Genomic DNA, 27,428 nt, shown 5'->3' with positions numbered 1-27,428 from the left:
TGCACCTTAGTCTTCAAACTGACATCTTGAACACTTTATAGAGATTTTGTGCTGCAGATGTGCTTGATGTAATAAATTGTTTGATTTTTTTTTTTTGACTGCTGCTTCCATGAGTGTTGATGGTTGATCCAAACAAAATGAAGTTATTGACAATTTCAATATTTTCTCCATTTATCTTGATGTAATTTATTTGTCCAGTGATGAGAATTTTTGTTTTTGTTTTGTTTTTACATTGAGGTTGCAACCCATACTGAAGGCTTTGATTTCATTAGAAAGTATTTTAAGTCCTCTTCGCTTTTAGCAAGTAAGGTTGTATCATGTGCAGTCTCAAGTTGTTAATGAGGCTTCCTCCAATCCTGATGCCATGTTCGTCATATAACCCAGTTTGGGACATTATTTGCTCAGCATACAGATTGAATAAGAATGGTGAAGTAATACAGCCCTGGCATACACCTTTCCTGATTTTAAACTATTCATTATCGCCTTAATTTGTTCAAACAATTGAATCTTGATCTGTATACAGGTTCCTTGTGAGCACAGTTAAGTGTTCTGGAATACCTATTGTCTGTGCTGTTGTCCATAATTTATAAGATCCACACAGTCAGAAGCCTTTGCATAGTCAATAAAGCACAAGTAAACATCTTTCTTATATGATAGGCTTTCAGCCAAGATCCATCTGACATCAACAATGTCTCTGGTTCCATGTCCTCATCTGAATCGACATGAACTTCTGGAAGATCCCTCTCAATCTACTGTTGCATCCATTTTTAAATTATTTTTAGCCAAAGTTTGCTTGCATGTGATATTAATAATTTTGTACGATGATTTGTGTATTTCACTGGGTCATCCCTCTTTGAAATGGGTGCAGATATGGATGTCTTTCAATCAGTTGGCCATGTAACTGTCTTCCAAATCTCTTGGTATAGTGCCTCCAGTTCAGCATCAGTTTGTTGAAAGATTTCAATTTATATTCTGTCAATTCCTCCTGCCTTGTTCTTTGCCAGTGCCTTCAGTGCACCTTGAACAACTTCCTTTAATCCCATTGGCTCTTGATCATGTGCTGCATCTTAAAATGGTTGATGTTCAACCATTTCTTTTTGATACAGTGACTCTGTATTCCTTCAATCTTCTTTGATACTTTCTGTGCCATGCAATATTTTTCCCGTAAAATCTATCAATATTATAAGTTGAGGCTTGATTTTTTTTCTTCAGTTCTTTCAGTTTGAGAAATGTTGAGCATGTTCTTCCCTTTTTGCTTTCAACTCCAAGTCTTTTCACATTTCATTATAATGCTTGACTTTGTCTTTTGAGCTGCTGATGTATAGAAATAAAATTGACTTTTGTATTTTGAGTGTGTACCATGAAATTGGACTCCTGATGTGGTGCTGTAGGGTCAGCACTAGACTGTGAACCACAAGGTCATCAGTTCAAACTCACTAGCTGCTCCTTGAAAACCCTATTCTGGGTTGCTATGAATCAGAACCAAGTTGATGGCAGTCAACAACAACATACTGAAATCTAGCTAGATTACGAGGTTCTATATAAAACATTACATTACCTGGAAACTCAAACAGAACTCACTTGTTTCCTTTCTGGTTTGTATTTTTATGTTTTATATTTGCCTTTTTTGTAATGACTTTGGTTTCCAGTACAGTACCAAATGTAAGCCATTTGAACTGCAAAGTTGCAGTTCAAGCTCACCAGCTGCTCCTCGGAAACCCTATACTGGGTTGCTATGGGTCGAAATCAATTCAATGGCGCTTAACAACAACCACAACAACCAAATGTAAGTGGCTTTGTTCTTGAAGGTGAAAGCATTCAATCTTTAGCCATTTTCAATGGTGATAGCTGTAGGATTTTTGTTATTTTCATTGTTTTTTAATGAATGAGGAAGTACTCGTATAATATGCTAGATTTTTTTTTATCAATAGGTATTGAATACTGTTAAATCTTTTCCTGCATTTATCACGCGATCATGTGTTCTTTTGTTAGTTTAACATGTTGAGTTATGTTGAATTTTATTTGAGTATTAAGTCAATTTTGCATTCCTTTACTGAAAAAAATTTCTCATATATTGAAGGGGGTTCCTTTTTCATTAAGGATCCATTGTTTTCATTCATCCCATCCATTTATATCCATTGATCTGTCTCTTAATTTATTTTTAATGTTTTATTGTGATTTATGTGATAGTTTAAATGGGAGAACATTAATTAGCTTTACATTCATCTGTCACTTTATTTTTTTTTGTAATCTCTCTTTTTTTATTTTGAAATCAATATAATTCTGGCCTCATAAAATGTGTTGGGAGGTGTTCTCACATCCTTATTTTATTCTTTTCCTTTTAAAACAAAAAAACTTCTTGTGATTTGGGTGAAAGTTTACAGAGCAACCCCTGTTGTCTTTAACTCTATGTTCCTCCCAGTGACTTCCTTTGTGTTAATAATTTTGTGCAGTCCTCCCTCTTATTATATATTACTTTTCTCTTCCCCCAAGTTAATACATAACTAGCCTCTAGTTAGTGACTTGTACACCCTTCCCCTCCCACCACTGGCAACCTTCACAGAATGTTTCTTTTGGTGTGTAATTCTTTTCTTGGCTTTTCATAGTAGTTGTTAAGTGCTGTTGAGTCAGTTCCAACTCATAGAGACCCTGTAGTCTCATATAAAAGTTGGCCTTTTGTGATAGACTTATTTTATACAACATAATTTCCTCCAGGTTCTTAAGGAAGAATTTTAGTTAGTTGATTTCTTTTCTATATAAACATCTAATGCTACATTTTTCTTTATAAGCATTGCTTTACTTACACTTCCCCTATTTTGTTAGGGTATGTTTTCATCGTATCCACTTGAAAACATTTTTTTATTATCTTTATCATTTCCTCAATTGTATTTTTAGAAACATATTGTTTAATTTCAAAATATTTGAATACATTTTCACAATTTTTCTTTTATTCATTCCTAGTTTATTTCTGTTTTATTCAGAGGATATGTTTTATATTATTTAAATCTTTTTAAATTCATTGAGACTTACTTTATGGCTCAGAATGCAGTGTACCTTGAAGAAATTTCCAAATGTCCTTGAGAAGAATATAGATGTGCTGTAGCCAGATGGTGTGTTCTGTAAATGCCATTTACGTAAAATTGGTTAATAGTGTTACTCAACAATTCTGTATAGTCACTGAATTTTTTTCTGCTTGTGTAATGGTTTTGCCTATATGTTTCCCTTTTTAACTTTCTTAGAATTTTGTTTTATGCATTTTAGACTTGGTATGCATTCTTTTTGTTTTCATTGTAACTACATATATACATTTACAAAACATTTGCGATTTCAACCATTTTTACATGTACAATCCAGCCATTCTGACTAGCTGCATGCTTCGTGTTGTCCACCCATCACCACTGTTGTTAATTGCCTTCAAGTCAGTTCTGACTCATAATGATGCTGTATAGGGTTTCCAAGTAATGACTGGTGATTTTGAATCACCAACCTTGTGGTTCAAACTGAACTTATGGTCAAGTGCTTACCCTGCAGTGCCACACCAGGAGTCCACCATCACCACTATCCATTTCTAAACCTTTTTTTCCTCTCTGTTTTCTTTTTTCCCTTCTTTCCTCTCCCTTTTTTCCTCTGCAGGAAAGTTCCCAGTGCTTTATACTAATGAGAAAAGAAATGTGCATTGCTTCCCTTCTAGTTCATGGGAGAAAAAAAAAAAGAAAGAAAGAAATCAATTTCCTTTTTCTCCTTTCTTTTCCTTTTAACTGCCTTCCCCATTATCCAAGTTAACGGGTCTATGCTGTAACCAATGAACAATTCTCCTTTCCTTCCCACCCCTGGTAAACATCCTAGAATGTTTATTATAGAATGAAAACCTATCCATGACTTTTTATAGTCGTAGTCTCATACAATATCTGTTTATGTGCAACCAATTAATATCCCTTAGTATAATATCCTCCAGGATCCTCTATGTTATGTGATGTTGTGTCCTGACATGGCTCTGTGGGTTAATGTGCTGGACTACAAAGTTGGTTTGAAATGCAAGGTTGGTGGTTCAAGCTCACCAGATATCCTATGTAGGGTCACTGTGGGTCAGAACCGACTGAATGGCACTTAACAACAACAATAACAACTTCACTGATAGTACAAGAACCTTGTGACAGTCCTCTTACATTCCCCCTCCTGATTTTTGTACCATTGTTCTCATACAGTTCATTTCTCTCTATGTTATAAACCCCACATTACACTTACTTACTCATTTTCCTTTAAGTAGTTATTTATCCATTTAAAATATTTTGTTGAGGTATAGGAGTCCTAGTAAGGCACTGTATAATAAGTACTAGACCACAGGGTTAGTTTGAACTGCAAAGTTGGCAAATCAAATCCGCCAGCCACCCCTTGGAAGCCCTATATAGGGTCACTATGAGTCAGAAGTGACTCAGTGGCACTACACAACACTATTAACCAATTTTACCTAATTGGCATTTACAGAACACACCACCTGGCTACAACACAATCTATAAAATTCAACAACAATTGAGGTATAACATTCACACAATACAATTCAGCTACTGGTATTTTGGGTATATTTACAGAGTTGTGTGGAGTCCTAGTGTGATGCCATAGAACAAGCACTTGACCTCAAGGTCAGTTTGAATCGCAAGGTTGGCGGTTCAAAATTACCAGCCACTCCTTGGAAACCCATATAGGATCACTATGAATCAGAGCCAACTCAACAGTACTTACACAAACAACAGAATTATGCAATCATCACTACAATCAATTTTAAAATATTTTCATCACCTCTCTGAAGTTACTTTCCATTCTCCTTCAACCTCTTAGACTTAGTGTGGCCAGAGTGCTCCTTGGAGGCCAGGATGGCCAAACTTCATCTCTCATACTTCAGACCTATTGTCAGGAGGGATCAGTCGCTGAAGAAGGATATCATGTGTGGTAAGGTAGAGGGTCAGAGAAAAAGATGAACTCAAGTGTGGCAACAAATAGTGAGGTTGGTCCAGGATCAGCCAGTGTTTTGTTCTGCTGTGCATAAGGTCACTATGAGTTGGTACCGACTCGATGGCACCTAACAACAACAATCTACGTCAAAACCTATTGCCATTGAGACAGTTCCAACTCATACATATCTTATAGAGAAGAGTAGAACTGTCCTTTAGGGATACCAAGCCTGTAAAACTTTACAGACGCGTACTGCCTTATTTTTCTTCCAGAGAGCAGCTGGTGGATTAGAACTGTCGACCCTTTGGTAAAGAGCAAAATGCTTTGGCTGTTGCACCACTAGGGCTCCTGCTTTCTCTATAGATTTGCTTGTTCTGCACAATTCATATAAATAGAATCCTGCAACATAGGTCTTGTGTGTCTGGCTTTTAAAAGTTAGCATAATGTTTTAAATATTTATGTAGAGCGTGTATCAGTAATTCATTTATTTTTATTGCTGAATAATATTCCATATTCTATTTCATTGCTGTACAGGAGTCCTGGTGTGGCACTTCAGGTTAATGAGCTGGACTGCAAAGTCAGTTTGAACTGCAAGGTTGACAGTTCAAGTCCAACAGTCACTCCTTGGAAACCCTACACAGGGTCGCTGTGAGTCGGAACCGACTCGATGGCACTTAACAACAATTGTTATACTACGTTTTATTCATCCAGTCATTTATTCATGAATACTTGCTTTGTTTCTACTTTGGGGCTATTATGAATAATACTGCTTTGAATATTAAGTTCAAATTTGTGTGTGTGTGTGTGTGTGTGTACATTCATTTTCACTTCTTTTGGGGTAAAAGAGAATTGCAAGTGAAATGGCTGGTTCATTAGAATAAAATTGCTAGTTTATATGATAACTATGTTTAACTTTTTGAGGAACTGTCAAATTGTTTTCCGGATCAACTGGACTACTATACTATTAAACCTTTTCATCAGCAATGTGTACGGGTTCTAATACCTCCACGTTCTTCCTAACATTGGTGTCTGTTCCTTAGATCAAAGGCATCCTAATGGTATCCCATTGTGATTTTGATTTGATTTCTTGTTTCAAGTTGGTTCCAATCATCTTCAGTTCTAATCACTCTTCTTTCTTCCACATAACTGCACCTTAGATGACCTCTCATGAGCTTTTTTTAAAGCGGGGTGTAGTTTTATTTATTTTTACAAATACACTGAAGAATCATGCAATGCTGCCAGCATTGGATGCAATCCTGGGCCACAAGTCTGCACACTCCTTAGCAACTGGTCCAGTGATGGCAGAACCTTTAATCTCGCCTTTATTGTTTACTATGACCCCCGCATTACCTTCAAAATAAAGGAACACAGAATCCTTTCTCCAGTATGATTTTTGCTGTTGTATTACTACTGCGGGATGTTCCTTTGTCCTGAACTCTGGTTTCCCTTTCTTGACCGTGGCCATCACCATGTCACCCACACCAGCAGCGGGAAGTCTGTTCAGTCATCCCTTGATCCCCGTCACAGAGATGATATACAGATTTTTGGTTCCTGTGTTGTCAGCACAGTTGAATCATGGCTCCTACTGGAAGACACAGGGAAATCTGAAATTTTGCACTGGAGGACCCACCACATCCTCACTTCAACATCTTGAAGGCTGGAAAAAGATAGAAAGTGCTCATGAGCTTTTAATATTCCATATGCTAGTCACCTAAGTAGGATGTAGAACATTGCCTTTGTGTACATGTTATGCCAAGTGACCATGGTGTCCCCTGATACTATGGTCCTGAACCCCCAGGCTCAGCTATTCATTGCCTTAAGATGTTTGGTAATATCTAAGAAGTTTACAGCATTTTGCCCACTGTATGCTCCACCACATTTACAGTGGTGTTTGCATGAAGGGTAAATACTCATATACAAATTTCTCTTTCACACTCTTGTATATCTGTTGGACATATAAATGTATACATACATATACACAGCTCTATACATATGCATGCATACACACATTCATACGCATTCTATTCTTCTTCCCATAATCATGTAGCATGTGTCACTGTATTGTGTGTGTGTATATATATGTATATATATATATATATCACTACCTCTATCCTGTATCTTTAGCCCTGTAGACCCTCCTGTATCTTCACCTGTCTTCATCCTACTTATGTCAACCTCCCTCTTCTTGTATATTACCCTTCCATTTCTTGTACGTTGCCCTCCCCATCGCCCAAGTTAACATGCATCTCCCTATAACCTCCCAACCCTGGCAACCATCAAAAAATGTTTCGTTTTTCTCTTTCAAACTCATATATTTGTGGGGTATAGAAATATGTATGTCTCACTTTTCCTCCCTTACCCATTTAGCCTATGTCTCAATCCACATATCTATGTCCAGCACATAGTTGTTCTAGGGTTGAATGTGTATCTCTATTTAAATCTATCCCCTTTAACCCATGCATACCTCCCTGTGTCTTCAACTATCTTCATTATTTTTCTGCTACTCTTCCTCTTCTTGTATGTTGCCCTCCCCTCCTTGTTTATTGCCCTTCTCATCATCCAAGCTAACATGTGTCTACCCTCTAGCCTGTGAATTACTCTTCCTTCCCTCCCACCTCTACTCACCATCAAAGAATGTTTCATTTAGTCTGGAAACCTTTTCTTAAGCATTTACAATAATGGTCTCATAATATTTGACCTTTGTGATTGACTAATTTCACTCAGCATAATGTCCTCCAGATTCATCCAAGTTAGGAGGTGCTTCACAGATTCATAGTATTCCATTGTGTTTGTGTACCAAAGTTTGTTTATCCATTCTTCCATTGTTGGACACTTAAACTGTCTGCATCTCTTTGCTGTTATGGATAGTGCTGCAATTAACATTGGCGTGCATATCTGCTTGTTTCCTGTCCTTTGCCGCTTTTTTACTTTATATTTTTTTTATTATTGTAAGATTTCTTTTTATGTTTTGATACAAGTACCTATGAGATTGTACCAAAAGGAAATGGTTAATGGTCAACCATTTCAAGAGATACCATATGAACAAGAGCCAATGATACTCAGAGAGGAAGTCCAAAGTGCATTGAAAGAAGTGGCAAAGAACAAGGCACCAGGAATTGATGGAATAAGAATTGAAATCTTTCAGGAAAGTGAGGCGGCACAGGAGGCACTCACTCATCTCTGCCAAGAAATTTGGAAGACAACTGTCTGGCCGACTGATTGGAAGAGATCAATGTTTGTGCCCATTCCAAAGAGAGGTGACCCAACAGAATGCGGAAATCATCGGACAATCTCTTTGATATCTCAAGTGAGCAAAGTTTTGCTAAAGGTAATACAGAAACGGCTGCAATCATACATTGACAGAGAACTTCCAGAGGTTCAAGCTAGATTCAGAAGAGGCCGTGGAACGAGAGATATCATTGCTGATGTCCGATGAATCTTGGCTGAAAGCAGAGAATATCAGAAGGATGTTTACCTGTGCTTTATTGACTACGCAAAGGCTTTCGATTGTGTGGATCATGACAAGCTATGGACAACATTGAGAAGTATGAGTATTCCAGAACACTTAATTGTACTTCTAAGAAACCTGTACCTAGATCAAGAAGCAGTTGTTCGAACAGAACATGGGAACACTGAATGTTTTAAAATTGGGAAAGGTGTGAGACAGGGTTGTATTCTTTCACCATACTTATTCAACCTGTATGCTGAGCAAATAATACGAGAAGCTGGGTTCTATGAAGAAAAACGTGGCATCAGGATTGGAGGAAGACTCATTAACAACCTGCGATATGCAGATGATACGACCTTGATCGCTGAGAGTGAAGAGGACTTGAAACATTTACTTATGAAGATTAAAGAGCACAGCCTTCGATATGGATTACATCTAAATGTCAAGAAAACAAAAATCCTCACCACTGGACCAATAAACAACATTCTTATCAATGGAGAAAAGATTGAAGTTGTCAAGGACTTCATTCTTCTTGGATCAACTATCAACACTCGCGGAAGTAGCAGTCAAGAGATCAGACGACGTATTGCACTGGGCAAATCTGCTGCACAGGAACTTTTTAAAGTGTTGAAGAGTAAAGATGTCAGCTTGAGGACTAGGGTGCACCTGACACAGGCCATTGTGTTTTCAATAGCCTCATATGGATGCGAAAGCTGGACAGTGAATAAGGAGGATCGTAGAAGAATTGATGCCTTTGAGTTGTGGTGTTGGAGGAGAATACTGAAAGTGCCATGGACTGCCAAAAGAACCAATAAATCTGTTTTGGAGGAAGTGCAGCCAGAGTGCTCCTTGGAGGCCAGGATGGCTAAGCTTTGTCTCTCCTACTTTGGACATATTGTCCGGAAGAAACAATCGTTGGAGAAGGATGTCATGCTGGGTAGGGTGGAGGGTCAGAGAAAAAGAGGAAGACCCCCAATGAGATGGATCGGCCAGGTGGCATCATTGATGGACTCAAGTGTGGCAGCGGTAGTGAGGTTGGTCCAGGATCAGACATTGTTTTGTTCTGCTGTGCATGGGTTCGCTATGAGTCGGTTCCGACTCGATGGCACCTGACGACAACAACAACAACAACCTATGAGATACACAAGTATGAATTGCAAATATTTTTTCCCCATTCTGTAAGTTGTCTTTTACTTTCTTGGCAGTGTACTTTGCAGCACAAAATTTTTAATTTTGAAGAGGTCCAGTTTATTTTTTCTTCTTCTTTTGATTGTTTATGGTTCTGGTTATGTGTCTAATAAATCATTGTCTATCCCAACTCTTGAGGCTTTACAAGTTTTTTTTTTCCTTTAAGACTTCCATAGTTTTACTGTTACATTTAAGCCTATTACCCATGTTGAGTAGAGTATAAGAATGGGATCTAAATTCATTCTTTGCGTGTCGATAGCCAGTTGGCTCCAGCACAATTTGTTGAAAACATTAATTTTCTTCATTGAATTGTCTTAGTACCCTTTTTGGAAATCATTTCACTATAATTGTAAAGGCTAATCGTGGCCTTTCTGTTCTGTTTCATTTGTCTGTATGGTGTGTTTATGGCAGTACCACATTGGGATTCCGGTAGCTTTACAGTAAGTTTTGAAATTGGGAATGGAGTTCTCCGAATTTGTTTTCCTCAAGATTGTTTTGGCTTTTTTGGTCCCTTGTACTTCAATGTGAATTTTACAGCCAGTTTGTCAATTTTAGAGGGGAGGAGGAGTTTGGATTGCTTTGATGTGAAAATCAGTATTCCGTTCTTAACCATATTATCTCTGAAGATGGGATTATCTCTTAACCATATTAATATATGAAGATGGGATTTCTTTTAATTTTTTTGTCTTTAATATTTTTCAACAGAGTTGTGTAGCCTTCAGAGTTCAAGTATTATATTTCTTTTGAAAATCTTATTCCTAAGATTTTTTTTCCTTTCTGTTACTATTAAAATAAAATTCCTTTCTTAATATCATTTTGAGATTGTTCACTGCCAGTGTACAGTGAAATAGTTTTTGTATACTGATTTATCTTGCAGCCCTGTTAAAATTAATTCATTAGTTCTAGCTTTTTGTGGATTCCTTAGGGTTTTTTTACGTACAAGTGTCTTAGTTATCTAGTGCTGTTGTAACAGAAATACTGTAAGTGTATGTCTTTAACAAACAGAAATTTCTTCTCTCAGAGCTTAAGAGTTTAGAAGTGCCGGCTCTAGAGGAAGGCTTTCTCTCTTTGTCAATTCTTGAAAAAGGTCTTTGTCTTATTTCAGCATCTGTAGGAATTCAAAGGATGGGAGCAAAGAGGAAGGATCAGTACTTGGAAAATATGGCATTGGTGATAAAAATGATACTGGAGATCACATGATAGAATTCTGCAAAATCAATGATGTGTTCATTTCAAATACCTTCTTCACACAGTATAAGAGATGATTGTACACATGGACCTTACCAGGTAGAATACATAGAAATCAAATTGACTACATCTGTGGAAAGAGATGATGGAAAAGCTCCATGCCATCAGTCAAATCAGAGACAGGGCTAGATTGTGGAACAGACCATCAATTGCTCATATGCAAATTCAAATTAAAGCTGAAGAAAATGAAAACAAGTCCACAAGAGCCAAAATATGGCCTTGAATATATCCCACCTGAATTTAGAGATCATCTGAAGAACAGATTTGATACATTAAACACTAAAGACCGAAGACCAGAAGAGTTGTGGGATGACATCAAGAACATCATACATAAAGAAAGCAAAAAGTAATTAGAAGACAAGAAAGAAAGAAAAGGTCAAAATGGATGTTAGAAGAGACACTGAAATTTGCTCTTCAGCGTAGAAATGCTAAAGCAAATGGAAGAAATGAGGAGGTCCAAGAGCTGAACAGAAAATTTCAAAGATCAGCTTGATTAGATAAAGTCAAATATTACAACAAAATGTGCAAAGATTTGGAGTCAGAAAACCAAAAAGGAAAAACACGCTCAGCCTTTCTCAAGCTGGTGGAACTGAAGAAAATTCAAGCCTCAACTTCGTTATTGAAGGATTTTCTGGGCAAATTATTGAATGATGCAGAAAGCATCAAAAGAAGATGGAAGGAAAACACAGAGTCACTGTACCAAAATGACGTGGTTGATGTTCAACGGTTTCAAGAGGTAGCATATGATCAAGAGCCAATGATACTGAAGGAGGAAGTCTAAGGTGTATTGAAAGAATTGGCAAAGAACAAGGCATCAGGAAATGATGGAATGAAAATTGAAATCTTTCAAGAAAGTGAGGTGTGGCACAGGAGGCACTCATTCATCTATGCCAAGAAATTTGGAAGACAACTATTTGGCTGACTGATTGGAAAAGATCCATATCTGTGGCCATTCCAAAGAGAGGTGACCCAATGGAATATGGAAATAATAGGATAATTTCTTTGATATCCCATGTGAGTAAAGTTTTACTAAAAGTAATACAGAAATGGCTGCAAGCATACACTGACAGAGAACTTCCAGAGGTTCAAGCTGGATTCAGAAGAGACTGTGGAACAAGGTATATCACTGCTGATGTCCGATGGATCTTGGCTGAAAGCAGAGAATATCAAAAAGATGTTTATCTGTGCTTCATTGACTACGCAAAGGCTTTCGATTGTGTTGTGTGGATCGTGACAAGTTATGGACAACATTGTGAAGTGTGAGTATTCCTGAACACTTAATTGTGCTCATGATGAATCTGTACCTGGACCAAGAGGCAGTTGTTCGACCAGAACATGAGAACACTAAATGGCATAAAATTAAGAAGGTTGTGCAACAAGGTTGTATTCTTTCACCATACTTATTCAACCTGTATGCTGAGCAAATAATCCGAGAAGCTGGGTTATCTGAAAAAACAAAACAAAATGTGGCATTAGGATTGGAGGAAGACTCATTAACAACCTGCGAAATGCAGATGATAAAACCTTGCTTGCTGAACGTGAAGAGGACCTAAAATTTTTATAGCTGAAGATCAAAGAGCACAGCCTTCGGTATGGATTGTATCTCAATGTAAAGAAAACAAAAATCGTCACCACTGGACCAATAAGCAACATTCCTATCAACAGAGAAAAGAATGAAGGACTTCATTATTCTTGGATCAACTATCAACACTCACGGAAGCAGTCAAGAAATCAAATGATGTATTACTGCATTAGGCAAATCTGCTGCACAAGATGTTTTTAAACTGTTGAAGAGCAAAGAGATCAGCTTGAAGACTAAGGTATGCCTGACCCAACCCCTGGTATTTTCAATAACTTCATATGCATTCAAAAGCTGGACAGTGAATAAGGAAGACCATAGAAGAATTGATGGTGGTTGTTATGGTGTTAGAGGAGAATATTGAACGTGCCATGGGTGGCCATCTTTTCCACCTTCCCCTGCCAAAAGAACCAACAGATCTGTGTTGGAAGAAGTGTAGCCGGAGTGCTCCCTGGAGGCCAGGATGGCCAAACTTCATCTCTCATACTTCAGACATATTGTCAGGAGGGACCAGTTGCTAGAGAAAGATATCATGCTTGGTAAGGTGGAGGGTCAGAGAAAAAGTGGAAGACCCCCAACAAGATGGATTTATAAAGTGGTAGCATCAATGGGCACAAGCATGCCAACAGTAGTGAGGTTAGCCCAGGATCGGGCAGTGTTTCTTTCTGCTGTGCATAAACAAGGTTGCTATGAGTCAGTACTGACTCGATGGCACCTACCAAAAACAACAGACCCAACATTCTTTGGCGATATCCATGTTTCTTGGCATCAGTCTGTAGCTGGATCTAGGAGCTTCACCACGCAGGGACCCCACGTCCAAAAGACACGCTTCATTCTGGAGTCTTCTTTCTTGATGATGGTAGGTCCTGCTGAGCTCTGCTTCCTTTTTTAACCTCTTTTGTATCCTGGTGTGGCACTGTGAGTTTAATAAAGCAATGGACCCCAAGGGAGGCTTGAACCACAAGGTCAGTGAACTTAACAATAACAGCAACAACATATATCACAAAAAGATTGACTCAAGATACAGCCTAATCCTATAGACTGCATCTAGCCTCCTTAGCATGGTAGAAATAAAAATTTACAACACTGTCGTGGACAGAATTGTATTTCCCCAAAATATGTTTCAGCTGGCCTGGGCCATGATTCTTAGTGGTTTGGCAGTTATGTGATGATTCCCAGTGATGTGTTCTGATGTAATAAACCCACAAAGGATTAACGGTGGGCTGTAATCCATCATAACCCTGATCTGATACAAAGGAGCTTCCTAGGGATGTAGCCTGCAACACCTTTTTCTTAGAAGAAATAGCAGGAGAAAGAAGTGAAGAGACCTGCTACAACCAAGAAAGAAGAGGTAGGAGTGTAGTGTTTCATGTGGAGCTGGGACCCCTGCACTATGAAGCTCCTAAATCCAGGGACAGGTTGATGCCAAGACACATGGAGAGCTCCAAGAAATGCTGGGCCTACAGATGCTGAAAGGTGACACGGACCATTCTCCAGAGCTGACACTCTGAATTTGGACTTCCAGCCTCCCAAACTATGAGAGAATAAATTTCTGTTTGATAAAGCCATCCACTGTGGTATTCCTGTCATAGCCACACTTCTAGATAACTAGGAGTCCTGGTGTGGTGCTGTGGATTAATGCACTAGACTGCAAAGTTGGTTTGAACTGCAAGGTAGGCACTTCAAGCTCACCAGCTGCTCCTTGGAAATCCTATACAGGGTCACTGTGTGTCAGATCGAAGTCGATGGCACTTAAAACATCAACAGCAACAACACTAGATAACTAAGACCAAATTTGATACTAGGCTAGGAGAGTGTGCTGCTGCTCTAATGTTGTTGTTGTTAAGTGCCGTCGAGTCAGTTCTGACCCATAGCGACCCTGTACAGGGTTTCTGAGGGTGTAAATCTTTACGGGAGTAGAAAGCTTCATCTTTCTCCCGCGGAGCGCCTGGTAGTTTCGAACCGCTGACCTTAAGGTTCGCAGCCCGATTCGTAACCACTACGCTACCAGGACTGCTCTAATAGATCCCTAAAAAGGAAAGTGGATTTAGAATTGAACAATGAGCACAGGCTGGAAGAGTACTAAGAGGTGTAATAGTCTTAGCCTAGGTTGTCTTGAAGAGACTATTGCTGGAGTAATAGACGTCAAAGGCAATTCTGATGGGGGCTTGGAAGGAAATGAAGACATCTTTGACACCAGAGACAGCACACATGGTGAGAAGCAGTGGCAGAGAAACTACAGCAGCAGAACCAGGAGACCAACACAAGATGGCATGGAGCCACCCATGGAGTGAAAAAGTGCCTTGATGCTAGAAGCTTCCTGGAGAAGTGGGCTGCCTCTGGGTATTTGTCAGTGAAGTTAGGCTCTCTGACCCACAGAACAAGAGAGCTAAGCGCCTTCTGACCAAGGCTTTGCTGGTGGAATGGGGTGCCTCTGAGCACTCATCAGTAGAACTAAAGAGCTTTGTAACACTTGATTAAGCAAAGCAGAGGTCAGGCTGCCTTCTTTTAGAGACAAAGGAACCAGGAGCAAAAATCAAAGACATATAAGGAACATGGAAACAGTGTTGTCTCAATTTCAAAGGGTAATGTCATAACTTCTGGAATCTTAAAGGGTGGAACTATGACCACTAAGGTTTCTAAGGGTTGGGACTCTTAAGTTTCAAAGAGTTGGATATTCTTCACTAACTCCATTTAGGAGGTGGGGATGCCATTAAGATGGAGTGAGGCTGCCATGCCTGAGGGGACGGAAGAACAGGGCCTTCTGTTGGGATTATGATTTGGGATTATGACTCAGATGACCTGGGAGAATGATACTGCACAAAATGGAGGTAGGAGAGATGCCATTCCAGTGGGTGTGGAAGGCAGAGCTGAAGTCCAGGGTTGAGGGTCTGCTACAAAGAAACCAGCGTGCATGGCCAACACCGAGAATCTGGAGGGCTGGGTGATTGTGTAGATGGTCTCATAGAACAGAGGATTATTTTCAAGCCTTGAGAGCCAATGTAAACTTTTCTGCTGGATTTTTAACTTGTTTTGCATCCATTATCTCTTCTTTCTTTCCATTTGTAAAGGAAACTTACCTTTTGCCTGGTCCACCACTGTATTTGGAAGGCATGGATTTTGAGGGGCCAAAGGTTGGAATGTCATGCACTGAGTTGTGCCCCACCAAAATATGTGTCGGCTTGGCTGGGCCATGATTCTCAGTGGTTTGAGAGTTATGTGATGATCTCCAGTGATGTGATCTCAGGTGATAAACTGATAAGAAAGTGAATTGTGGACTGTAATACCCTTAATCCCACCATAACCCCAATCTGGTATAAGGGAGTTCCCCAGAAGTGTGGCCTGTAGCACCTTTTATTTTACAAGGAATAAAAGGAGAAAGAAGTGAACACAGAGGTCCCTGAACTGTGGCACGTCTAAATCCTGGAAAGACTCATACTAAGACACATGGAGATCGCCATGGAATGTTGGGTCTATAGGTGCTGAAAGGAGACAAGGACTGGAACTCTGAATTCAGACTTCTAGCCTCCTAAACTGAGAGAATACATTTTTGTTTATTAAAGGCATCCACTTGTAGTATTTTAGAGCACTAGATAACATAAATAAATACATAGGATAATTTAATTATGCCGATCTGAGCTGTTCACATTCAAATCACATTATGGGGTGATTGCATCATAATAGACCTCTTCATGAAGGTGTTAACTATAGCTTCTCTGCTAAACCACTGAGTAATCCTGGCCCAGCCAAGATGACACAAAACTATAGTTCTCACAATAGGATTATGTCATTCTGCAAATAGAGATAGTATTACGTATTCTTTTCCAATCTGAGATTTGTTTTACCCTGGCTAGAATTTCCAGTTAAATATAAATGTTAAGAGGAGACATTCATATATTTCTTGTTCTTGATTTTAGAGGATCACACCCATTAAATATGGTGGTGCTGTTGTGGGTTGTCAAGTTGGGTCCAACTCTTAACAACCTCATATAGGATTTCTGAGGCTGTAAATCTTTATGAGAACAGAAAGCTTCCAATTTTCCCATACAGCAGCTGGTGGATTCAAACTGTGGACTTTGTGGTTAGTAGCCAAACGTATAACCTACTATACTACCAGAGCTCCTTATATGCTGTTAGCTGTGAGTTTTTCATAGATGTTCTTTATCAGTTGAGTATGTTCTTATTAAATCACAAGTTTCTTGAGAGCTTTCATTATGAAAGGGCATTGTTGTTGTTAAGTGCCGTCAAGTCCGTTCTGACTCACAGCGATCCTGTATAAGGTTTCCAAGTTTGAACCACCAACTTTTCAGTTAGCAGTCCAGTGTTTATCCTACAGCACCATACCAGGACTCGGTGAAAGGTTGTTGTTAAGTGCTGTTGAGTCAGTTCTCATAGTGACCCTGCATATATAGTGTTTCTAAGGAGTCTTGTTGTGGTGCTGTGGGTTAATGTGCCAGACTGCAAAGCCATTTGAACTGCAAGGTAGGCAGTTCAAGCTTACCAGCTGTTCCTCAGAAACACTATATAGGGTCGCTATGGGTCGGAATCGACTCAACAGCACTTAACAACAACAAGACGAAACAGGTGGTGAGTTTGAACCACTGACCTTGTGTTTATTTTCCTATATCATGTATACGGTGCTTATCCTATATCAGCATAGCTAGCACTGTAATTGTGTTTACTGGGATGGCTGTGTGGTTTTTGCTCTTTATTCTATTGATCTATGTCATATTAATCAATTTTCAGATGTTGACTTTTCCGTTCCTGGGACACATCCTATTTGGTCACGATGTATTAGCACTTTCTGTAAGTTATGAAATGTGATTTATTAGGACTTGATGAATATTTTTGTCTCTATATTGATAACTAATACTGATTCATAGTTCTTTTGTTAAAATTCCTTTGTTTAGTTTTGGCATCAAGGTGATACTGAATTCATAGAATTCATTGGAAAGTGTTCTCTCCACTTCTGCTTAGTGAGAGAGTATTTGGTATTAATTTTTAGGGGTTGGTAATATAGTTAATGGAGTCCTGGTGTGGTGCTGTGGGTTAATGTACCAGACTGCAAAGTCGTTGGAACTGCAAGGTCAGCGGTTCAAGCTCACCAGTTGCTCCTTGGAAACCCTATACAGAGTTGCTATGGGTCGGAATTGACTCAATGGCACTTAACAACAACAGTATAGTTAATAAGGAGCTCTGGTAGGGTAGTGATTACAAGTTGGGCTGCTAACCTCAAGGTCAGCAGTTTGAAACTACCAGCCATTCCACGGGAGAAAGATGAGGCTTTCTGCTCCCGTAAAGATTTACAGCCTCAAAAACCCTGTATAGGGTCTCTATGGGTCGGAACCGACTCCACAGCACACAGCTGCCACCACCACCAGTATAGTTAATGTAGTCCCAGTGTGCTAACCAACCCACCATCCACTCCATGAAAGAAGCGTAAGTGTTTCTGTTTCTATAAAGATTGGCAGCCTTGGAAATCCCTACACAGGGTTGCTAGGAGGCAGGATCAACTCAGTGGCAGTGAGTTTGGGTTTTGAGTTTGTAGGTTCTACACAGTTATTGGATCATCATAAGCAATGGTGGGTCCCTGAAAAATAGGATGATTAAGTAACCCGTCTAGCCTCTTCTCTTCTCCTTCCTATTTCTAAAGGTTTTACTGTCAATGTTTAGAAAAAGTTTCTTTTTTAACATTGTAAGACATTTCATGGGTTCATATTTCTCATTATAGACTCTGTAGAAGCTACGTCATGTCCTTCTGCTCGATTTCTATTGTTTTATAACCAACAAAAACTAATTGTATACTTTGTCATTAGTGTGTAGATGACATCTATTAAGAAAAACTACATATACTTTTAGTGAGTGTGAATTTTTGTTGTTGCTAAGTGCCATCTAGTCAGTTCTGACTCATAGCAACTTTGTATAGGGTTTCCAAGGAGCAGCTGGTAAGTTTGAAATGCTGACCTGTCCGTTCAACCCGACCTTCTGGTCCAGTGCTTGCCCTAGAGCACCACAACAGGACTACAGTCTTCATATACTAGGTTTTTATGTAGCCTTCCTCCAATCCTGATGCCTTGTTCTTCCCTTGTTGTGGTGCTTATGTGCAATGGAGTCGATTCCGACTCATAGCGACCCTGTACAGGGTTTCCAAGGCTGTAAATCTTTACGGGAGCAGAAAGCTTCATCTTTCTCCCGTGGGACAGCTGGTAGTTTCGAACTACTGACCTTGAGGTTGGCAGCCCGACTCGTAACCACTACGCTACCAGAGCTCCTGGTAGGTAGAATACATAGGGTGTTACAACGGTCATGCACAGAAACATTTACTGTATATTGAGACAGGGAGTAAAGCCTCTTTATGGATAGGATATTTTAGCCAAGAACCAGAGAATGAGGGAGAGTTAGCTTCATTGGCATGAGAGGAAAATGTTTCAAAATAGTAGATAAAAGCATGAAAGCCCTGAGAAGAAAAAAAAATGATCAGCATGGAGAGCAGCAAAAGATGAGATTGCCAAGGTGTGGTCAGTAACCAGACAATGTTGAATTTTTTAGGTTGTGTTAAACATGCTTTAATTTTTAAAATGAAAAATCAGTAAGAAGCTATTGATGATTTTTTTTCTTGTGAATTGAATGAAGGTTTATAGAGCAGACAGTTTTCCATATATCAAGTCATGTACTTCATTTCATTTCAATCTCAATCCCCTCTATGTGATATCAGTTAGCCCACTACCTCTCTGTAATTTGTGTTTTCAGTCTTTCTCCTTTTCCAACCCTTCTCAATTTTGTACTTAGGTAAATGTTTCCCTTATGATCTTGAATGATTGAACATTCCATGGCGTGCATACATCATTAGTGTTGTTGTCTCCCCTATATACCTAAGTACTGCTTGTCTGAAAATTGAGCCACGATGGTAAGTTCAGTTCCAAGGTGACCAAGGGCCATAATCTTGGGTTCCTTCTAACCATTAAGTCTCTTTCTGACCATTAAGCCTGGGTTTTTTTGTTGTTGTTTTCCCATAATGTTGAATGTTGTTCCACATGTTCTTCTACTGTACCCAGAAGTATGATCCCTTCCATAGCATTTGGTCTTGATAGTTGGGCGCCATATAGTTTGTTTGGTCTCAAGGTCATAGAAATTGATGATCACATGTTCCATTAGTCCATTAGCCTAATTCATTCCAAGCATCTTCAATTTTCATGACTCTTTTCTCCTCACAAGGAGAGATCAATTGTTGTACCTTATATGCTCATGAGCATTTGAAATCTCAGTTGCTACTTAGCAAAATAGGATATAGAACATGGTCTTTGTGGATTATGTTGTGCTAGTTGACCATGGTGTCTCCCAAGACCATGGTCCTAAGTGCCCTGGCCAGCAGTTCATTCCCTCAAGGTGTTAAGTAATAATGAAGGATATTAAGGAAGTGAATGACATGATTTTGTTTATTTTTATAGAAGATCATTTTGGTTGTTATGTGTAAAGTGATCTGGAGGAGGACAGGAATAGAAACAGGGAGGCCAGACTGGAAACTACAGTGTTTGTGCAGACAAGAGATCATGGTAGTTAGGGCTAGAGTGCTAACAGTTGAGATGAAGAGAAGCAGACAGATTTATGATACATTTTTGAGGTAGAATTGAGGTTTCTTAGGTGTAAGCAACAGAAAATGCCTCTTGCTGATTTAATAACGGTTGGGAGGGTTTTGTTTTGTTTTAAGAGACTATTGAGTAGCTCAAGAAGCCTTGGTGGCATAGTGTGTTAAGCACTGAGGTAACCACAAGGTCAGTGGTTCAAATGTATACCAGTCACTCTACAGGAGATATACGAGGCAATTGGCTCCGACAAGATTTACAGCTTTGGATACCCTACAGTACAGTTCTGTTTTGTCCTATAGAGTTTCTAAGAGTTGGAATCAACTTGAGGGCAGTGGATTTATCGAGTATCTTACAGAGTTACTGGAAAGCTCAGGAAATGGAGGGTGGGCAGCTGGAAGCATAGCTTTATGAGATTCATTCACTCTACAGAACCAGAGCCTGTAATTTGCAAGTTTGGGCTTCTAAAGTGAGTGATGTATATGGTAGAATATTCTTCAGACATTGAACAGCTAAAAAGTTGATATCTATTATAGTTAGGTTTCATAATTTTCCATTTTTCAAATGATTACTTACATTCAGAAACATTAACTGACTCACTAAGGAGCAGATCTGAGACTTAAGATGAAGGTTTCTGACCCCACGCCACTACCAATAGTGTTTGTTGGAGAGCATTCATTTATTTTCATTACTACTGTGATACCTTAAAATGCGTTGGTAATTATAATATTCTTGCTATCTAACCCTTAAAAAAAAAATCAGCAATTAGGTAAACATTACTAGATAACCTAGACTATTTGAGCATGGCATTTGGTATTCTGTTTTTGCCAGACATCGGGTTTCTATTTATTATTTTGTAGGTACTGATGCTTAAATTGGTTGGATTTCACCCAAACAGCAATTACAATTTGATTATGCAAAGTAGTAACTGTCTTCTAATTATAACTCTATAGCTAAAGAAAGCTATTAACAAACCATTTGTACCAAAGAAAAAAAGAAAAATTTGGCCAAAAAAGATTCCCATATCTAACAGAAATTTATTAGAATATTACAGACTATTAGTTTGTGGTTGGAAGAAAATGAACCATATGGTACTGTTTGTTTTGTGGGGTTTTAAAATATAGTGATGTCGTATTCATCACTTGTTGAATAAAATAAAATCTCTTTATAAGGTATTGTCCTGATAACTGCATCATTTAAACGAGTCTCAAAAACTCATTTATCTTTGACTTAGATGTTAAGAAATGACCAGGGCTGCAGGCAATCAATATCTCACATGTACAACTGAATATTCTAAACTCACTTGGATGCTATGTGGCAGTGTCTGCATTTTCTCCTTTATCTTTGATGTTGTATATATCATTTATAGGAAAGTCTCCCATGGCAAATTTGGAATTAAGTAACATAGGTAAGATTAGTATCTTTATTTCCAAATCTCCAGAGTCATAGCGCTCTTGGAGTAAATTAGGTCACAAATGTCCGGTATTAAGATCTCTAGCCAATATGAGACTATTGGTTGTTATTAAGTGCCATTGAATTGGTCCAGACTCATAGCAACCTTGTGTAGGGTTTCCAAGGATTTGCTGGTGGATTTGGACTGCCAACTTTGTGGTTACCAGTTCAGTGTTTATCCTACAGAGCCACCATGCTCCCCCATTATAGTGATGTTGCTGTTGTTGGTAAGTACCACCAAGTCAATTCCAATTCATAGCTACCCTATATAGGGTTTCCAAGCAGCGACTGGTGGGTGTGAACCACCAACCTTGTGTTTAATAGTCCAGGGCTTATTATATAGTGCTACACCGGGACTTCTGGGCAGAAAAATGTAAAATGGTCATCTTCGTTTTAAAGAATACTTTATATTTAAAAACTCACAGTGGAAAGGGAAAATACATGTGTTTATCCATGTTGAGAAATGTTGATACCTTTATCATTTGAGGATTCCCCTTAATATCTGAAGCAATGTGCATAAAGTAGTTATAAAGACTACCTTTTCCAGGAAACTCTTATCCCAAACCATCCATTCTCACTGTTTCAGTAATACAAGTCAGCAACAAACTATTGTCCCTGTTTTCTTTTCTCTTCATAGCAGCCAAAAAGATCATTCTAACGTATAAATGCAATCATGGAGGGTAGAGAGACTGAAAGAGAAAAATGATAAGCACCAATATAATTACCGTTATATTTTGATGAAACACATTGTACTGTCATTATGTAATCCAACCCCATTTTGCCTGAATTTAATTTCTGACGTCAGCATGTAAGTCAAAAGTAGGTAGAGACAATAGTACTCTTTGCAATCACCTGTGAGCAGGTAGGATAAATGTGCAAAATTCAATGCACAAAATTCTTTGTGACCTTGCCATAGGTAGTTTCTGCTGAATTGGTTTATATTTAGACTAAATGTAATACCTTCTTTCCTCTATATAATAAACACCTTTCAAAGTTTTAAAAATAGTAGAAATAACTGGATTCCCACCACCTTACCTTCTCCTGCCAATATACGGCTCCTGCCAATATAACAGAAAGGCAAATGATAATTTGACCTTTAATGGGATGTTGTTGGCATATTTGAACAGAAAAGCTCTGGAGCAGTACTGTCCAATAGAAATTTAGTGTGGCCACATGTGTAACTTTATATTTGCTGGAGTCCTGGTGTGGTGCTGTGGGTTAATCTGCCAGACTGCAAAGTGGTTTGAACTGCATGATCGGCGGTGGTTCAAGCTCACCAGCTGCTCCTTGGAAACCCTACATGAGGTCGCTATGGTTTGGAACGGATTCGATGGTGCTTAACAACAACACTTCATGCACTCCTGGTTCTGATTATGAATGATTGCTGCTGTTTCTCCACATTCTGAGTTGTGTCACATCACAAATGAAGGTCCTGAACGCCTAACTCCACCCATGTCATTAAGGTCAATTCAGTCGCATTTTGATTGACTCCCAACTTTAGGGACTCGTTCATCTTCTGGCACTGTATGTCCAAATTCTCCACTGTTATTATCGAAGTTTTCAGTGGCTAACCATTCAGAAGTGGTCTGTCTCTCCTTCTTTCTAGTCTGTCTTAGTCTGGACACTCGATTGAAGCCTGTCTACTGTGGGAGATCCTGCTAGTATTTCAAATACTGGTGGCATCATAGCAATGCATAAGCCACCACAGAGCAACATGCTGACGAAGAGTGGTCTTGACAACAACTGCTACTTCTGCTGCCGTGTGTCATCGAGTTGGTTCTGACTCTATAGTGACTCTGTCTAGGGCTCCCAAGGCTGTCTGTCTTTATGGGAGCAGAAAGCCTCATCTTTCTCCTGGTGATGACAACTAGCAAAAATAAATTGATTTTCCTATATTGCCTTTCTTTCCTTGACACAAACTTTATTGTGCCGTTTGATTCTTACATGATGAAAGGATTTTGATTACCCACTCAGAATTTGTGTTTCCTGGATTTGGCATACATTTATTTCTCCAAAGGAGCTTAAAATCCCAGCTTTCCTAATCCATCCTCCAAATAATATTCAGTCACATATAGATTTGCCTAAATTTGCTGCTCCTTTCTAAGAATAGCATCTTATAGTTATCTGCTATTTTCTACATCCAACTTGCTACCACATATTAAAAAGAAAAAAAGGGGGTGCTTTCAACTACAGAGTGTGTAGACTTTATAAATCTCCATAGAAACAAGCATTTTTGTTTCTTTGCATTGATTTTTCCAGGGGTTGGTAGTTCAAACCCACCAGCTGCTCTTTGGTAAGCCTATTCAGGGTTATCTTGTTGTTGTGTTGTGTTGTGAAGTGCCGTTGAGTCGGTTCCGACCCATAACGACTCTATATAGGGTTTCCGAGGAGCAGCTGGTGAGTTCAAACTGCTGAGCTTACAGTTCAAAGGGCTTTGCAGTCTGGCGCATTAACCCACCGCTTGTGAGCTATTTTGTTGTTTGTTTTTTTAGTAACTGTTCTCTCTAGTCACAGTAGATAAAATCTGAACCAGGTGGTTTTCAAACTATCACCTCAATTCACAAATACTATACTATTCAGGTAGTGTTAGTGATCATATAGAATTATCAGTTCTGAAAGTGCAAGACAACTGCACTACATCTATAAGGGGGCATAACCTTTATTTGTTTCTTAAGCTTAATGAAAAGCATTTCCCCCTTCAGGACTGTATTATGAATTAGGTTATATGGAGCTGTAGGATATACACTGGACCACAGGTCAGTTTGAACCATAAGGTCAGTGGTTCAAGACTCACCAGCCACTCCTCAGTACCCCAAGCGGGGTCGCTATGAGTCGGAACCGACTCAATACACTTAACAACAACAACAAATGAGCTTTTCAGGACCAACAAGTTTCCCTTTGATTGATTTCCAACAAATAAGCAATGCAGTCATGTTTTCCACATTTCTAGTACTATTACAACTTGAAAACTAACACTGGAAGGTGAAAGAAAATATAACTGTTGGTTGGTTATGTGCTGTGGATTCGGTTCCAACTCATAGCTACTCAAAGAGGGTTTCTGAGGCTGTAATCTTTATGGGAGCAGAAAGCCTTGTCTTTCAACTGCAGAACAGCTGGTATTTCAAACTGCTGACTTTGAGGTAAGCAGCCTGACTCATAACCACTACACTACCAGAGTTCTTTTTTATTCACCTTAAACAAAAATAGAAATTCATAGTTAAAAACAAATCTTTGTTTTGTTCAGCAGAAAATCACTTTGGGAAAGATATCATTTCTAAATCATAAGAGAGTATTTGGCAGGTGCATTTTTATTAAGAGAAAAAGTAGCTGGGATGATAATGATGTTAAGTGCTGTTGGGAGGAATTTTGGGGTTCTGCTACTCATTGATCTTAAATCCTTTGACCTTCATTTGTGAATCCATAGGGCTGGGAATGTCACCTGCCTCTTGCCAGAAGGGAACCAAGTGCTTTGACTGTGCCTTAGTTACACACCAGCTATGTGTAGGTTTTTCTTTCTTCCAGAACAGTTAGTGGAGTAATCTGTTCAAGAGTTAACCCATTTTTTTTTTTTTTTTAAATAGTCAACTTAGGTTTCTCATTGTTACTAGATGCTATTGGGTTGTTTCTGATTCACAGCAATTCCATGTACAACATAACTGAACACTGCCCATTTCTGCTCCAGCTTCACAGACTTCCCTGGGCTTGAGCCCATTTTTTGGAACTCATCGTGATAGTCTGTCTCATTGGGGTCTTAATGTTTCTAACTGACAATCTACTTTACCAAGCATGATGTCCTTTTCAGAGACTGTTTTCTCCTGATTGTTGTTGTTGTCATTGAGTGCCATCAAGTCAGTTGTGACTCATAGCACCCCTGTATAGGGTTTCCATGGAGCAGCTGGTGGATTTGAATCACCAGCCTTGTGGTCAGCACTCCAGGGCTGATCCTATAGCGCTACAACTGGACTCGCTCCTCATAGCATGTCCAAAGTACATGAGGTGAAGTCCTGGCCATCTTTCCATCTAAGGAGAATTCTGGCTATACTTCTACCAAGACATATTTGTTCATACTTCTGGAAGTCTATGGTATATGCAGTATTCTTGTCCAACACCATAATTCAAATGCATCAGTTCTTCTCTAGTGTAACTCATTGTTTGGCTTCTGCAAATGTAGGAGGCTATTGAAAATACCATGGCTTGAGTCAGGTGCATCTTAGTTCTCAAAGCGATAGCTTTGCTTTTTAACACAGGTTTACAAAGTGTTATTTTGCACACTAAATTACTTTTAAGTTAAATCATCAATCTTTTTTTGTAGCCCCAGTATTAATGAATATTAAAGATAGGTCATTTCCCTCATCAATGCATCTGACAATATTGTACTATACATACATGTAGATTTTTTTATAACTCAAGTGTTAATCTATACAGACAAAAATACATTAAGCTAGAGATGATACTTTCATAAACTAAGAGTGCTTTCTAAGCATTTGTTTATTTTAATTATGTAAGAATTTTTCCTTTTCTGTAAGTAATATTTCCTTTCTCTAAGTTTTCTTGTTAGCATATATATTGCCTACAATTTCTGTTTAATGTATGTTGATTTGTTCTCCTTTGGTTAAAATATAGGACAAAGGTAATTTTCCCATCCAGTGCACCTTGCATATTGCTACAGATTCAGCAGAGTTTCCAGACTAAGACAGACTTGGGAGAAAGGTCTGGTGATCTACTTCTGAACAGCAGCCAGTGATAACCACATGGTCCAATTTGTAACCAGTCCAAGGAATATTGCAGGACCAGGCAGTGTTCCATTCTGTTGTACATGGAGTCTGCATGAGTTTGAGGCTGGTTTGAAGGCATCCTCACCAGTCACTCCTTGGAGACCTTATCCAGGGTTGCTATGGGTCAGAACCCATTTGACGGCACTTAACAACAATAGCAACAATGATACCTTGAATTTATTTGATAGGACTTTTCGATCCAAAGTTGTCTTAACTACCAACAAATGATTTGGTGGGACTATGCAGATGAAGTCTACAAGACTCTAACATCAGGATTGGTTAGTTCTGCCATTCCACTAAAAGGAATCATTTTAGAAGCAGATACAGATGATCCCAAGATAGAAAGAAAAAAGAGCACAGTGGAGCATGATATTCCTACCTGAAAAAATGGTGACAGCAGAGGCGGTGGAAGAGACAATGCAGATGCAAGCTTCTAGGCCCATTGACCACGTAAAACTGAGTGCCTTTGGGCAGGAGCATGGCTTGCAAAATGTGCTCTTTGTGCATTTACCTATTGGCTAAAGGAACTTTGTAACACTTACCCCAAGCAGGGCAGAGGACAAGAGGCTACATTGGCTGAGAGGCTGAAGACAAGAGTGAGGCATGTCTGCAGTATGTCAGAGATGAGGCATTCCTGACTGGAGAACTGCTGTATCCTGAGTTGTTTCTATCCTGATCATAACTTCCATAATCACGAATATTGTTTCTGAGTTCTGTGTGGCCAGAGCCGTGGATTATCAAAGCCAGCAGAAAGATAAGGATGCTGTGGGAGGGATAGCTGTTTTCAGAATAGGAAAAAGAAGTTTGTAGGGTGGAGGTATGTCTGACCTCTGCTTCATAGGAATTGGCCTTGGGCTGATTTTCAGTTTGATTCTCCTTTCCCCTTGTGAAGCCAGAGGAAGTCAGACATGGCCTCCATGCCATTTCTGCACCATGTAACAACACAACAACATTATAGATGTTTATTGACTTCGTTTATGTAAAGATGGCATGGAAGCTGCATCTGACCTCCTCTCACTTGAGGGAAAAATGAATCATAATCAACATTAACTCAAAAGCTGATTCTTGTGAGGCAGAGGTCAGATGTGTCTCCATTTTCTTTTCTCCTTTACCAATTCTGACAGCAATCATCCCTCCCACAGCACTCTACTGCTCTGCACATTTCTGTAGTTCACACAGAACTCATAGACCATACTCACAATTAC

At 39.1% G+C, this 27,428-nt stretch overlaps 1 protein-coding gene and 1 pseudogene across 1 annotated transcript in view; one reads left to right on the top strand and one right to left on the bottom strand.

Annotated features, from left to right (window-relative positions):
• Nucleotides 1-27,428, top strand: part of ZNF704 (zinc finger protein 704) — a 252,151-nt gene that overhangs the window by 8,763 nt on the left and 215,960 nt on the right. The window lies entirely within an intron of this gene.
• Nucleotides 6,176-6,599, bottom strand: LOC102831509 (annotated as a pseudogene).

This window comes from Chrysochloris asiatica, unplaced genomic scaffold (genome assembly GCF_000296735.1).
Source record: "Chrysochloris asiatica unplaced genomic scaffold, ChrAsi1.0 scaffold00001, whole genome shotgun sequence".
Taxonomy (NCBI): domain Eukaryota; kingdom Metazoa; phylum Chordata; class Mammalia; order Afrosoricida; family Chrysochloridae; genus Chrysochloris; species Chrysochloris asiatica.
The sequence above is the reverse complement of the archived record's forward strand: the minus strand, read 5'-3'. Positions and strand labels throughout refer to the sequence as shown.